Raw genomic sequence first — 15271 nt, 5'->3', positions numbered from 1 at the left:
GCTAGAGGTTAAGAGTCACTGAGTTTAAGACGGGGGTGTGGACAGAGCTGATTGTACTTAGAGGAAGAGATCATAGAATATAAGAGTTGGAAGGGACCTCAGGAGGTCATCTAGTCAACCCCCTTGCTCAAAGCAGGACCAATCCCCAACTAAATCATCCCAGCCAGGGCTTTGTCAAGCCTGACCTTAAAAACCTCTAAGGAAGGAGATTCCACCACCTCCTTAGGTAACCCATTCCAGTGCTTCACCACCCTCCTTGTAAAAAAGTTTTTTCCTAATATCCACCCTAAACCTCCCCCACTGCAACTTGAGTTCTTGTTCTGTCATCTGGTACCACTGAGAACAACCTAGATCCATCCTCTTTGGAACCTCCTTTCAGGTAGTTGAAAGCAGCTATCAAATCCCCCCTCCTTCTTCTCTTCTGCAGACTAAATAATCCCAGTTCCTTCAGCCTGTCCTCATAAGTCATGTGCTCCAGCCCCTTAATCATTTTTGTTGCCATCTGCTGGACTCTTTCCAATTTTTCCACATCCTTCTTGTAGTGTGGGGCCCAAAACTGGACACAGTACTCCAGATGAGGCCTCACCAATGCCGAATAGAGGGGAATGATTACATCCATTGAGCTGCTGGCAATGTTCCTACTTATACAGTTCAAAATGCCATTAGCCTTCTTGGCAACAAGGGCACACTGTTGACTCATTTCCAACTTCTTGTCCACTGTAGTCCCTAGATCCTTTTCTGCAGAACTGCTGCCTAGCCACTTCGTCCCTAGTCTCTAGCAGTGCATGGGATTCTTCCATACTAAGTGGAGGACTCTGCACTTGTCCTTGTTGAACCTCATCAGATTTATTTTGGCGCAATCCTCTCATTTGTCTAGGTCCCTCTGTATCCTATCCCTACCCTCCAGAGTATCTACCACTCCTTCTAGTTTAGTGTCATCTGCAAACTTGCTGAGGGTGCAATCCACACCATCCTCCATATCAGTAATGAAGATATTGAACAAAACCAGCCCCAGGACTGATCCTTGGGGCACTCCGCTTGATACCTACTGCCAACTAGACATGGAGCTATTGATCACTATCCACTGAGCCCGATGATCTAGCCAGCTTTCTACCTTATAGTCATTCATCCAGTCCATATTTCTTTAACTTGCTGGCAAGAATACTATGGGAGACTGTATCAAAAGCTAAGCTACAGTCATGGAATAATACGTCCACTGCTTTCCGCTCATCCACAGAGCCAGTTATCTCATCACAGAAGGCTGTTAGGTAAGTCAGGCATGACTTGCCCTTGGTGAATCCATGCTGACTGTTCCTGATCACTTTCCTCTCCTCTAAGTGCTTCAAAATTGATTCCTTGAGGACCTGCTACATGATTTTTCCAGGGACTGAGGTGAGGCTGACTGGCCTGTAGTTTCCCAGATCCTCCTTTTTCCCTTTTTTAAAGATGGGCACTACATTAGCCTTTTTCCAATCATCCAGGACTTCCCCCGATCACAATGAGTTTTCAAAGATAATGGCCAATGGCTCTGCAATCACATCCACCAACTCCTTTAACACCCTCGTATGCCGTGTATCTGGCCCCATGGTCTTGTGCTCGTCCGGCTTTTCTAAATAGTCCTGAACTACTTCTTTCTCCACAGAGGGCTGGTCATCTCCTCCCCATGCTGTGCTGCCCAGTGCAGTGGTCTAGGAGCTGACCTTGTTCTTGAAGACAGAGGCAAACAAAGCATTGAGTACATTAGCTTTTTCCAAATCCTCTGTCACTAGGTTGCCTCTCCCATTCAGTAAGGGGCCCACACTTTCCCTGACCCTCTTCTTGTTGCTAACATACCTGTAGAAACCCTTCTTGTTAGTGTTAACATCCCTTGCTAGCTGCAACTCCAAGTGTGATTTGGCTTCCTGGTTTCACTCCTACATGCCTGAGCAATATTTTTATATTCCTCCCTGGTCATTTGTCCAATCTTCCACTTCTTGTAAGCTTCTTTTTTGTGTTTAAGATCAGCAAAGATTTAACTGTTAAGCCAAGCTGGTCACCTGCCATATTTACTATTCCTACACATTGGGCTGGTTTGTTCTTGCAACCTCAAGAAGGATTCTTTAAAATACAGCCAGCTCTCCTGGACTCCTTTTCCCCTCATGTTATTCTGCCAGGGGATCCTGCCGATCAGTTCCCTAAGGGAGTCGAAGTCTGCTTTTCTGAAGTCCAGGGTCCATATTCTGCTGTCCTCCTTTCTTCCTTGTGTCAGGATCCTGAACTCGACCATCTCATGGTCACTGCCTCCCAGGTTAGGCTTCAGAATCCCATAATTGTGAAGAATGAGGCAAGGGTAAATTCAGGGTCCGAGCAAAAGAGAGAAAGATGGAAAGGTGCAACTGAATGTAAATGCACCCCATGCCATTTTCACCCATTCAGACTCTCTGCTGATGATATGTATCTGAATATTGACCTGTAGCATGTCCTGCAGTTTGCCTCATTCATGATCTGCAACAGACAACTCTGCTAAAAAACCTCAATCCAGACTGGTTCTCTTTCCATCCTCTGTTCTTAATGTTCCATTCACAGGATCCTCACACGGCCTTGCCAGTGCACCACGCTGGTGACTTGTAACACTCCCTGCTCTTGTGTAGGCATTGCCTGCAATGTCCAGACTATGTGGGCTGCTTTAGTGGTGGTGACCAATTACTAGGGCCATACCAAATTCACAGTCCATTTTTATTAATTTCACGGGTCATAGGATTTTAAAAATCATAAATTTCATGATTTTGGATATTTAAATCTGAAATTTTATGGCGTTGTAACTGTAGGGGTCCTGACCCCACTCTGAAGGGAGCAGTGCAGAAGTAGGGGTGGCATGGTATGGCATTGCTACCCTTACTTCTGTGATGCTGCTGGCAGGGTGCTACCTTCAGAGCTGGGCGCCTGGCCAGCAGCCGTTGCTCTTCACCCACCCAGCTCTGAAGGAAGTGCAGAAGTAAGGGTGGCAGTACTATGACCCCGCTGCAATAATCTTGCAACCTCCCACCACAACCCTCTTTTGAGTCAGGACCCTCAATTTGAGAAACGCTGGTCTCCCCCGTGAAATCTCTATAGTGTAGGGTAAAAGCACAAAAAAGACCAGATTTCATGGGGAGAGACCAGATTTCACGGTCCGTTACACGTTTTTCATGGCCCAGAATTTGGTAGGGCCCTACCAATAACTGCTAAGGACTAGCCTATACTGGGGCTGTCAAATTCATTTTCACTTGTGTCCCATGTAAGGCACAGAATTTAGCTCTCTGGTGGGTAAAAGGTTAAGAATGGAAAAAAATAGGGCCCTCTGTGCGTGGGGGAGGGCGAGTGATGTTAGGGACTCCTCTGACCAGGGCTTTCCTTACCCCACACAGCTGCGTGACAGTGTGTCAGGTGGAGCCTCACTCAAACCAGTCAGGCACAGATGGGAACCAAACCTAAGGTTCAGGTAATAATAGAGTCTTTAAGAAAACTCTTTTACAAGCTTAGGACCTTTGAATTTTCCTCTCTTACCAACTTCTACCAAAGCTTCAATGTCTGAGTTCTGCTTTAGATGGCAATAGTAATTGGTTCTGCCCACCCCAGTGCTTAGCAAATCCTCCCAAATAGCAGATCAGTGTCCCATTATGGCTCTGGCACTTTAATCTGTGAAGCTTCATGGGCTGATCAGCATCAGACTGTGCTTAATGCTTTTGCTGTAGGAGTATGGACCTCAGGACTCCTGCCCCCAGACAGTTGAAAGAACAGCGGTAAAATGCTGGTTCTGTTGACCACAGGGAGCCCAGGATTTCACCCCAGGAGTGTATCCTTCAGGGAGTGAATCAGAGGTCTCATCTCAAAGGCTGCAGCGTTAGCGCTTTGGGGGCTATTAGGCTAGCTCATCAGACATCCTCTGAGAATACAGAAGGAAATGCAAAAGGGTTTTAAAAAAAACCCCGGGTGGTAACCCTTTTGGTGGTCAGCTTCTTTCTGGGTGGTCCGCCTCCATCTCAGGGCACAACAACAGTCACTGTGATCTGTATTCCAAAGGCTGAAATGACCTGTTGCAGTGACTTCAGCTGAGCTGCAGGCACAAAGATTGGAGCAAAGAGTTAATGATGCTAATTAGAGTCCTGAGATAGGTCCCTAGCTGAGGATGGTTTGGGCCAAATAAGAATCATTGCCCAAAGATGCAACCAGAAATTGAAGGGTTAAAATAGCGTAAGAAAGTTTGGACAAATTATATTTCCCGCTGCCCAATCAAACACAAGAACTGACAGGAATCTTCCAAGGAAGCTTGTACTCAAAACATTTTTCTCCCAATCTTGGAAAGTCATGAGGGCTAGCTACTTTGGAGAGGCTTTTGCACAGCCAAACTAGCATGCTGACCTTCTGGAAGTTTGGCCATCACTCCCCCATCTTGCCCACTAAGAATTAAAGGTCAGATTTTCAGCAGCAGCCATCACTTTTGCCAAGTGTATTTTTGTCCTCTGCAAATATCTGTGCACACATTTTGCATTTGTAATAAATTGCAGGCATAACTATTGGAAGTTAAACATTTAAGTTTGCAAATCAAGTCGTCAAATTACTTAACTGTGCTCAAACTTCATAATGTGTGCTAAATTACCGGGTCAGTTATTTGCAAGAGGAAAATTACGCGCAAAAATATCAGACTGGATTAATACCAAACTGGAAATCTGGCTCATAAACTACATTCTTCCAGGTAATATATGAAAACTGCATCCTATGAAGAACATATACTATAGCAGTTAGATCACTTGAAAGAGGTATTTTTTCTCAGAAGGATGTTTCCTAGAAAGCAGGAGTGTCTCTGTGGTTTGGCGCATGGGTTTGGCGCTCATGTGTGAAGAGGGGAGAATTTGAGTCATGAAATAATCCTGATTAGAAAAGGGCAGGATGGCTTTTCAAGAGTGGCAGCAGGAAATGGGCACAATCAATCCCATTCTGTCTGCAGAGTGGTTATTGTGTCCTGTGTGAATCAGACATAAAAAGTTTAGTTTAAAGTTTGTATATTGCCTCTCGAGCATCTATAGCTAGGGAAAAAACAATGAAAAATAATATTTAGCTCTAGATTAGGATTGTAGCTTCCCACAGAGGGCCAGAACTTCAGGTGTTGTAAATCCATTGACTTCAGTGAAGCTACACAGATTTACATCAGTTGATAATCTGACCTACTTATCCTCACAGTCCCATTACATAACCAGCATGCCCATTTCACGTGGAAATGCCCCTAAATTACCAGCGAGATTCCAGGTTAACACTGATGGGATTTTTTTACAGTCTCCCAGCTGGGTGTCCCGGTTAGCACTGATGGAAGATTTTTTTTTTTTAATGGAGACTTTTTAGCCATCTGTCAGGTCCCAGAAAGAGTGGTTGCAAGGTTGTCCCCTCTCCCTGTCCCCACTTGCCCTCATCCTGATCCTCCCATTTAGTTTAGGAGCTGCTAGTGTTTCCTTCTTTGGTCTTCACCCCCACTCCCAGGCTTCCTTTTGTGCAGGGGTATAAAAGCCATCCCCTCTGCAGCTGGGAGCAGCCGCCACACTGCTGCTCCAGGGCTGCCTGCGGAGCCCTTGTAAAGGTCAGTTGAAAGGGAGTTCTGAAGAGCAAAACAAGTTCTGTTGCCCCCCGCCCCACTCTCCACCATGTATTTTGACTGCATCACAGCCAGACTCACTTGTATACATCCCCCACCTTGTGGCTCTGCAGTCTTGGCCAGCAAGAACGCTCTTTCAGGGCAGAACATCTGGCACTTTTCCTGTTCAGCTACTAGCTTGGCCAGTGCCGCTGCTGATTGCTTCCCTAGCACATCAGGCACAGGAGCTGGTTCGGGTTTATGAAATGAAATCGCATTTTTGAACTGCCGGTCAGCTGATGGGCGTTGCGTGCACTTGTCCAGTGACAGATATACTCCACAGCCCCTCCAGCAGGACTTTTCCTTTGGGGACTCTCTGGCAGTCTGATCTGCTTTGAGGTTCCCTGACCTCTCTTGACCCAATGTATGGGCCAACTTTCCATGTCCTCTAATATAAACCCAGAACTATCAAGGCATTTGTTATTTAGATGACACTAGAATTGCGATACAGCTTATGTACAGAGCTTGCTGCCTAGCGTGAGCCCTCAGAATGCAGAAGGAGATGCCCCCGGGTTAGCATGAGCAAAGTTACATTATTTTCCTGTAGACCTTTGAAGTTTAATCAATATTTCAGTCTAAGACAGAGGGAGATAAGATCTGTGGGAGCAGAGATGTTCCTGTGTGTGGATTCTTATGTGTGCATAGGCAAATATTTTTTTAAATCCTTGTATGTGCCTGGGTGTATATATCCCTCCATGGGTGTATATGTAAATTGGTTAGTGTGTGCGTGTGATACATCCCTGTGTATATCCCTCTCCTTATTGTGCGTGCTCCTTGCCTGCTTGTGTATGTGTGTATATCTTTCTGTATGTGACCCTGGATATGTTTCCCCTTAAAGTCAATGGAATGTTACTACTGAATTTCTGTTAGAGACTATGTGAGGTAAAATAGGAACTGTTGAGATCCTTTGCCCATAATTCAAAAGAAATATTTTGAGGTTAGAGCTGGATATAGAATAGAATGTTTCATTTTTGCAGTGGGACTCTCTGCTCCCTGATTATGACAATGGCTGCAAGCAGAAATGTTGAAACCCCAGGAGAAAATCTGTTCTTCCAGCAAAACTGGTTTGTTGGAAACAAGAAGTTCTGGAAGTCCAATAGGAAACCTTCTTCACTCTTGAGTCCTAGCCAGGTTTTGCTGACTCAGTTAAAAGTTCAACTAGTTTGGATGAGCATCCAAACCTGTGGGTGCTGTACTCGAATTGAGCCAAACTCGAATGTCTTGAGAGTCCCTCAGCTCATTTTCTATATTTATAGAACAGCAGCCTTTCATAAATATCAAACACAGGTCTGTTATTGGTGGACTAGATCCTGACGGCCTTCCTCTGGTAAGCTCCTATTGGAGTCCTGCCTGAGGAAAATTGAGGAAAAAACTCAGAATTTAGCCTTGTATATTTATTACATGGGGAAAAAAAAGTGTTAAAACATTATTAAGGTTGCAAAGGCAAGCATGCAAAATTTAGGAAATTCCAGAATTAAGGTTGCCTGTGCAATGTTAACTCTGCCCCCATGTGCGTATGCATTATGAGAGTCTTTAATTGCATGATCACATACTGTTTCATCTCCACAGGAGGCTCGACCCTCATATTTAGGTAGCATCTCCCATTTTTAAGTTTGCTCAACATTTCCCTTTATAAGACTCTTTTCAGTTCCTTATAACTTTGCCAAACGTTAATCCTCTAGGCAGAAATTTTCCATGGTGGGTGTTTTCTGCTGGGGCTGAATTCATTTTGAGAATTTTAGCCAAAATTATTTAGAATAATAGAATCATAGAAATGTAGGGCTGGTAGGGACCTCAAGAGGTCATTTAGTCCAGCCACCTGCACTGAGGCAGGACCAAGTAAACCTAGACCGTCCCTGACAGGTGCTTATTCTTGAAAACCTCCAGTGAAGGGGATTCCACAACCTCCCTAGATAATCTCTTCCAGCGCTTACCTACCCTTATAGTTAGAAAGGTTTTCCTAATAGCTAACCTATATCTCCCTTACTGCAGATTAAGCTGATTACTTGCGGTCCAGTCTTTCCTGGAGATGGAGAACAGTTGATCACCATCCTCTTTATAACAGACCTTAACATATTTGAAGACTATCAGCCCCTATCTCCTCCCCGCGTCTTGTTTTCTCAAGAAAAAACATGCTCAGTTTTTGTCTTTCCTGATAAATCAGGTTTTCTAGCCCTTTATCATTTTTAACCATTTCCAGTGAGACTAGGGTAAAATAAGTTGATTTGCCCATGTTAAAAATCCTTGAGACTTTTAAAAAACGTTCCAGCTCCCTTGTGCTTTGGGGCAGAGATCTGAAATTCGGTTGGGGGCTGGGAGGTGGAGATAAACATTGTGTCGTGGACGTGGCTTTTGCTGTCCTGCGAGAATCCGCCCAAATGTGGCCTACATCATTTAGGTTGTGTGTAAGCATAGAAAAATATCAAGTCACTACCACAGCAACTGTTTGGTGTTTATTGCTCCATTGTCTCTTTGAGGAATCTGGATCGTGAACAGCTGCAATTTGTTGACTGAGCACCGCTCTCCACAGATCCTGCCACAACAGTGAAATGTTTAGTGAGATTTAAGTAAGGAGCCACACCCCCCAAGCAGCACTCCTTTATATTGATACTCTAAACAATGAAGCCCTTTAAAAAAGGGGTACCCATTAGAGAAATGATGCTGTTAAAGTGCTGACTTGTGTCGTACTGAAGCACATTCCTCTGCAGGGGTGACTCCAGGCCCCAGCACGCCAAGCGCATGCTTGGGGTGGCATGCTGCTGGGGGCGCTCTGCCGGTCCGGCATGCCTGCGGAGGGTCCGCTGGTCCCGCAGCTCCACCGAAGCCGAGGGACTAGCATACCCTCTGCAGGCACGCCTGCAGGAGGTTCACCGGAGCCGCGGGACCGGCGACCGACAGAGCGCCCCCCGCGGCATGCCGCCATGCTTGGGACAGCGAAATGTCTAGAGCCGCCCCTGCTGCTCTGTGCTGTCAGATCTTGCTGTGTGCTTTGAGTTCTTACTCTTCATGATACAGTACCTTCTCTCTGTCCCTACCCCACCAGATCATTCGGTAGGAGGTTTATTTTCACAAGGGGGCTCAGTGATGTATCACTCACATTCTTGGGGCTCCAAGGTTCAGGCCAGTAGCTGCTGTGTTACAACACAAATGATTTAGTTATCGCAAAGCCAGGACTTTTATACAGTTCATAACTGATCAGCCACTGCAAATGTCTATTTCTCATATTTAGACGTACTATTCATGCCTCCCCACTCTGATACTACAAGGCATCATGTCAAGCATATGGAGCAATCTAAACATAAAGCAGCACAAGGAAAATTCACCTAGAGCTCATGCCTGCTGGTTGGTACTGTAAAGACCTCAATATCACAGAGAACCAAGGACCAAATCCTCAGCTGGTATAAATTCACATAGCTGCATTGAGGTCACCACGTATGCCAGCAGCAGACCTGGCCTCTTGTGTAAAAAATGAACATATATAAAGATAGAGCTGTCTGTCTATCCTGGACCTAAATCAAATCCTATAGTGTTGCTTGCGAGGTGAATGGCAAGTATCCAATCTGAATTTAGCGAGGCAGTGAGCAGCAGAAAAATAAGTACTTGTTCCTGGCCTGAGCAGTAAGCTGCCACCTGGGCAATTCTTAGGTGCTTTGCATGAGCCAATGCTTGCCCCTGGGGGTACCCCAGAGACTGCTTGGCAGTATCAGAAATGGTATAGATGGAGTTGTTTTCTTAAGTACCTTGGAGTTTGAATTATTTAACTGTTCTGGAGGAAAGTGTGTGGAGGCTGGGAGGGAAGGGAGAGATTATTTCTCCCCTTTATCAAAGAATATCGGGTTCAACATTGTACCATGAAATATCCAATGCAGAACCTGAGAAGCTGCTCCAGTGGATCTTCCCTGACTTAGCCAATAGCATGGAGCATGGGGATACTTAACCCAAATCTGTCTGTTTTAATTATTTTCCTCTGGACAGATAAAAGCTTTCTATAGGTTCCTGTAGAATATTTGCTCTGTCAAGCATTCCTCTGTGGCTTTGATACTAAACGATTAAAGCATGCTAGGGGGAAAAACCAGCCCCGACCTTCAGCTCCCTCTTCTTGGGCCCCTGACTGCAGCTTTGATTGTTGACCTAAATTCCCCTTTCATAACGGAGTCCTGTCACCTCAGGTTGTATTCTCCCAGCAAAGCAGGCATGGCCAACTTCCAGAAGTGCAAGGTATTATTCCCTCCCTGCCCACTTCTTTTCAAGGCTGCTGTGGACTCGACAGCACACCTGGTGAGTTCAAAGTCAACCCCCCTGCCCCAAAAATGCCACCACAAGCTCCCATCCCCCATTGCTCAGTACAGTGAGAAACCTGCTTTGAAGTAAAGATTTCAAACCTTAGCTAGTTCACCGGCTGGGTTGGTTACCAGGAAGCTGTTGGTAGCAAGATACAAGAAATAGTGCTGAAGTGGTGGAAGGAGGCCTGGAGTTTGTTATTGATCATTTGAAAATGGATTGCAGCAGTTTGCACAGGTTACTTTCGCTCCCTTTCTGGTGAACACTGCCCACTGAGAATGCTACTTATAACTTTGGCATGAAGAACTTCTAGCTGTGTGTCCTAGCCTCTCGGTGGCTGTTCCTGAAGACCATCTGCTACAGCCTCAGCATCTTGTGCTTGGTAACATCAATGATTCTTAGAATCATAGGGTTAGAAGGAGCGACATGGGTCATCTAGTCTAACCCCCTGCCGAGATGCAGGATTTGTTGTGTCTAAACCATCCAAGGCAGAATGTTCCCCCAGTGACCTTTCTTACAAAAGTTCAGGAACCGATGTCATATATTGTATGCACAGTGCAAAATTCTCCCCTATGCAAAGAGCCCACACAAAGATAATGCACCATTTCTGTCCCTTAAAAAAAAATTGGGACTTAAGTGATATATAGGCCTTGTGCATGGCCTCCTGGCAGGGATCAGTTATGGTGAGCAGAAGTATACGGTAGCAAACATGGATAAGACTCCAAACTTCATGAGTTTGGCTTAAAAATCATGAGATTTAACAAAAAAAATAGACTTCTGGTTATTTTTATTTGCTTGCTGGGTTTTGAGTCATTAGAGTTTATATTTTCAAGCTTTCCTCTGCAAGCACAAGGGCTAAAACTTACTTTTTTTTTCATAAATGAAAGCTGAGATTCTGACCTAATCCCCTGACCCCGGGAGCAGGGGCTTTGAGAAAGCAACAGATATCATGAGACTTGTGAGTTGGCAATGCTGGCCGTGCTCATCTCAACTAAAGTGCCGTCCATCCCTTTCTAGCAACTCAAGGCAGGTCAAAGTGAGGTAGAACTGCAATGTGAAAATTGTGCACCTTTTTTGCATGGGGGAGGAGGGATGTTGGTTTTATCTCACACCATTTCATGGCTGAGAAACTCTGCTTTTCAAGATGTGTTTGTCAAATTCTGGTATTGCACTGCATCATCTGCAGCATCATTGGCCTGATTTTCCTGTACTCTGAGGCCCCTTTATGCCACTCTTGAAGGGGCTTTAAAGTGGGTGAAAATCTACTGTACCAGAGCAATGGGAATGGGCCTTAGTGGCTCTTTGCCTGTATTTCTACAGTGCCTGGCACAGTGGGGTTGTGGCCCATGTCTGGATCTCCTAGGCTCAACCACAATACAAATAATGAATAATAGTAACAATAAGAGCATAAATTATGTGAAAGTTGATCATCTGAACCACATTTATAAAATTTAAATTTCAGTCAGTTTGCTCAAAAACAGGCTTATTTTGGCGATACAAAGAGGTGCTTTTTGCTAAAAATGCTTAAATTATTTCTAAGCAATAACTCACGCCGATGGACTAATTTTACAAAATCAAAATAAACTGTGAAAACCTCAGATTTTGAAGTTTTCCGCATGTCTGTCAATTATTTCACATCTCCCTATTCCAGAGCCCTTTCCTCTGTTGCTATTAGTGGGAGTGATAAATATTTATATTTTGATAGAGCTCATAGACCCCAGTTGGGATTAGGGCCACATTGTGTTGGGCATTGGACAAACACAGAAAAAGAGACAGACAGTCCCCTATCTGAAAAGATGTATAAGCTGAAGATACACGCAGATGAAGGTAGGGGATGTGGATGTAACATACAAACAGATGGATGTTGTGAAGGAGTGGCACAGTTTTGTTAGTTACAGCTATTGTAGGGTTTTCCTCTCCTTTCCCCTGTTTTCCCTCTCCCTTAAAAATAAACACACAGATATTCGGTACTTCCATAAAGCTAGTCTGTCTTGGAATGGAACAGGGACTCTACCCTTGTAGCTGTGGTTGGATACCTGGGATGGTAAATGCTTGCGAAAGGAATATTGCATGAGAGATATGGTCATTTGGGTTGGTTGATTGGCCTTTGCCCTAAACCAGAGAACATAAGGAATCAGATTATTAAACTGTTCCATCTCAGCAGCATTCACACAGGCTGGTTCATTGGTGTCCCCATTGTCACTACTTATGTGTCCTCTGTTGGCTATAAATCTTGAATCGATAGCAGCTGTTTGAGCTAAACTCAAGCCACACTGTATCACATCAGAGTTAATCTCACAAAGGAAGGAGAAGGTTTGCTACGTTACTGTAATATTCCTGCAACAGCTCTATCTGTTCCACTGAGGTCAGTTGCTAGCCCCATGCAGTGCCCAGGAGCAAGAGGAGGATGGCTTATTATGGTCAAGAAGAGACCATTCTAACTTTCCTCTCAAATCTCCCTCATTTTGAGGGACATCACTCGTCTGAGATCCAAAGTTGCTAAGATTTGATATCCCTGAACTTTAGTTAGTGAAAATTTTCTATTTCAGAAATAAAAACCAAGGCTACAGAAACAGATATTTACACTAAATCCCACAGCATTTTAAGGTTTCTGTGTGAATGGGTTTTGTGCCTGTTTTCAGCCTTGGCAAATACGGAGACTGTATTGTTATGTGCAACGTCTTAACTGTTCCTCTAGCAAACGCTCATATAAGTTTGTATCTTACTATCAGAAAGGTGTGTCTTGCACCTCTCTAACTGCCAGTTGTCCCCCGGTCTGGGAGGGGAACTTTCCATACCAATACAAACCTCAGGGCTCCCTCTATCCCATACTGGAGAGGTGGGGATGCATTCTAGATTTCTAGTCTCAAGAACTTCTCCTTATGTGGATGAAACTTGTCTTTCCAATGTTCCCATCATTCACTACAGTATTACTTACCCAACACCATTACATGGTACTTCCATTGGAAGTAACGTTTCACTTAGTACATTAAAAGAAAGTACAGAAGAGACGGCATATCTGAAAATGAATGTGTGTGTGTGTATGTATACACATGCGTGTGCACACATACACACACACACATATATATATATAGTAAAGAAATAAAGCAAGCTGGGACCCTTGACACCAAAACATCATTGGCAGCTTTGAATTTAATAGTATTCATTTCCTGGGTAAACATTCACCTTAGCCTGAGTGGAAAATGTCATTTTTAAACCTACTTGTTTTCCTTCTCCCTTCTCTCTCCCTCCCTCTCTCTCTGTGTCATGATCAGAAGTGGCAGTATAAGCTTGAAGCTGGTCTTGTAAAGGTTTTGAACCGAGTGCGCCCTACAGATGAATAAACACATTACCTTCCTAACCTTGGGATCTCTCTTCCAAAGGAAACAGGAAAAGGGGGAGCTTAGAGCCCCTGGCAAAATAACAGTGTGCAGAAAAAAAGGCCTGTTTAAAAATTTTCAACCTTCCCATCAGAGAATTGGGGGGGGGAGCGAAAAGGTGGGTGACAGAAGTGGGGGGAGGGAAAAAATACAGTGTATGCTCCCGTAACCTTTGCTCTGTTGATATTAGACAAGACCACACTGTTAATGAGTGATTGTTAACAGATGGCTATTGAGCAACTTGTTCAGAGTCAGAAGCAAAAGACAACGTTTGGTGGTGGTGGTGCTAGGAGGGTTAGGGTGCAGAGGAGAGGTAGAGGGATATTTAGTCTTTTCATGGAGATAGAGCTGTCAAAGATTTATGATTTCCAGTCAGGCCTTTTGGTGGCAGAGGGTGGGAAAGAGATTGTTTTTATGCATTAGGGCTAGAATGCCATTTGGTACTGAAGTCCTTACGTCTTTTCAGTCAAGGTGTCTACTATTAAGAGCTGAGAGGAGGAAACCTGTATTCATTTATCTCCCTATGTCCCTATATCCAAAACTAGGGAAGGGTTTTCCCTAAGGTGGGGTGGGCCAGGGTTCTGAGGTGACATTGAGCATACACTCTCACGGGTGCTTGACTCCTGGTCCTTGTTCACATGCTCAAGGTCTAACTGATCGCCATGTGTGGGGTTGGAAAGGAGTTTTCTTCCAGGTCAGATTGGCAATGAGCTTTGTTGTTTTTTCACACCTTCCTCTTCAATGTATGGGTGCATGCCACTTGCCAGGATTATCTGAGTTATTTCCCTGTCATTTTGGGGGCCTGGGGGCGCTGGGGCACCTCAATCCCTCCTATTGTCTGCCTGTGGCACATCATAGTCGCATCTCCTTTGGGTTATAATACTTTGGTCTCATTTCCCTTGTTGGGTTTAGTGTGAGTGGCTGGGTGGTGTTGGTGTCATGTGACATACAAGGGGTGAAATTAGACGATCTGGTGATCCCTTCTGTCCTTAAACTCTGTGACTGTACGATTGTGACTAAGATCTCTAACCCCCAGAGTGCTCTCTCTCCCACCTGGGAAGTGATTTTCTCCATACCTCTATTCCACTGCTCCCTATAACCCTGGGTGGGGGACTGCTTCAATCCTCTGACGTTTAGAGCTCGGGTGGGCAAACTTTTTGGCCTGAGGGCAACATCAGGGTTCCAAAACTGTATGGAGGGCTGGGTAGAAAAGGCTGTGCCTCCCCAAACAGCCTGGCCCCCGCTGCCTATCCACCACCTTCTACTTCCCGTCCCGCTCAGAACCCTCAACCCATCCAACCCCCCCTGCTCCTTGTCCCCTGACCGCCCCCTCCTGGGATCCCCTTGCCCCTAGCCGCCCCCCCAGGACCCCACCGCCTATCCAGTCCTCCCTGTTTCCCATCCCCTGACCGCCCCCCAAAACCTCTGCCCTATCAAACAGCCCCCTGTTCCCTGTCCCCTGACTGCCCTCCAGAACTCCCTGCCCCTTATCCAACCCCTATGGTTCCCGCCCCTTTACCACGCTGCTCAGAGCACCAAGACTGGCAGCCATGCCACCCGGCTGGAGCCAGTCACACTGCTGCGCAGTCTAGAGCACCAGGACAGGTTGGCGACTCTCGCAGCCGCACTGCCTGTCAGGAGCTCGCAGCCCCACTGCCCTGAGCGCTGGTGGCATGGCGAGCTCAGTCTGTGGGAGAGGCTGCGGGGTACAGCAGGGGAAGGGCCGGGGGCTAGCCTCCCCGGTTGGGAGCTCACAGGTTGGGCAGGAGGGTCCCACAGGCCGGATGTGGTCTGCGGACCGTAGTTTGCTCACCTCTGTTCTAGAACATGCTTTCGCTTTTCATTCCTTCCTCCCTTCCATTTCCTTTATACATTTAAAGTGGGATACTTGGACACACAATGAACCAGAGAGCACTTTGCATATAGGTGAGTAGAAGCCTGGATATGTAGTGTATGAGAGAGATCA

General features: G+C 45.5%; 1 protein-coding gene across 1 annotated transcript in view; it reads left to right on the top strand.

Moving 5' to 3' along the window:
- The window catches only part of PAPPA (pappalysin 1), a 217316-nt gene that overhangs the window by 15637 nt on the left and 186408 nt on the right, over positions 1–15271 (top strand). The window lies entirely within an intron of this gene.

The sequence above is a fragment of the Gopherus flavomarginatus genome, chromosome 17 (genome assembly GCF_025201925.1).
Source record: "Gopherus flavomarginatus isolate rGopFla2 chromosome 17, rGopFla2.mat.asm, whole genome shotgun sequence".
NCBI classification, from domain to species: Eukaryota; Metazoa; Chordata; order Testudines; family Testudinidae; genus Gopherus; species Gopherus flavomarginatus.
The sequence above is the reverse complement of the archived record's forward strand: the minus strand, read 5'-3'. Positions and strand labels throughout refer to the sequence as shown.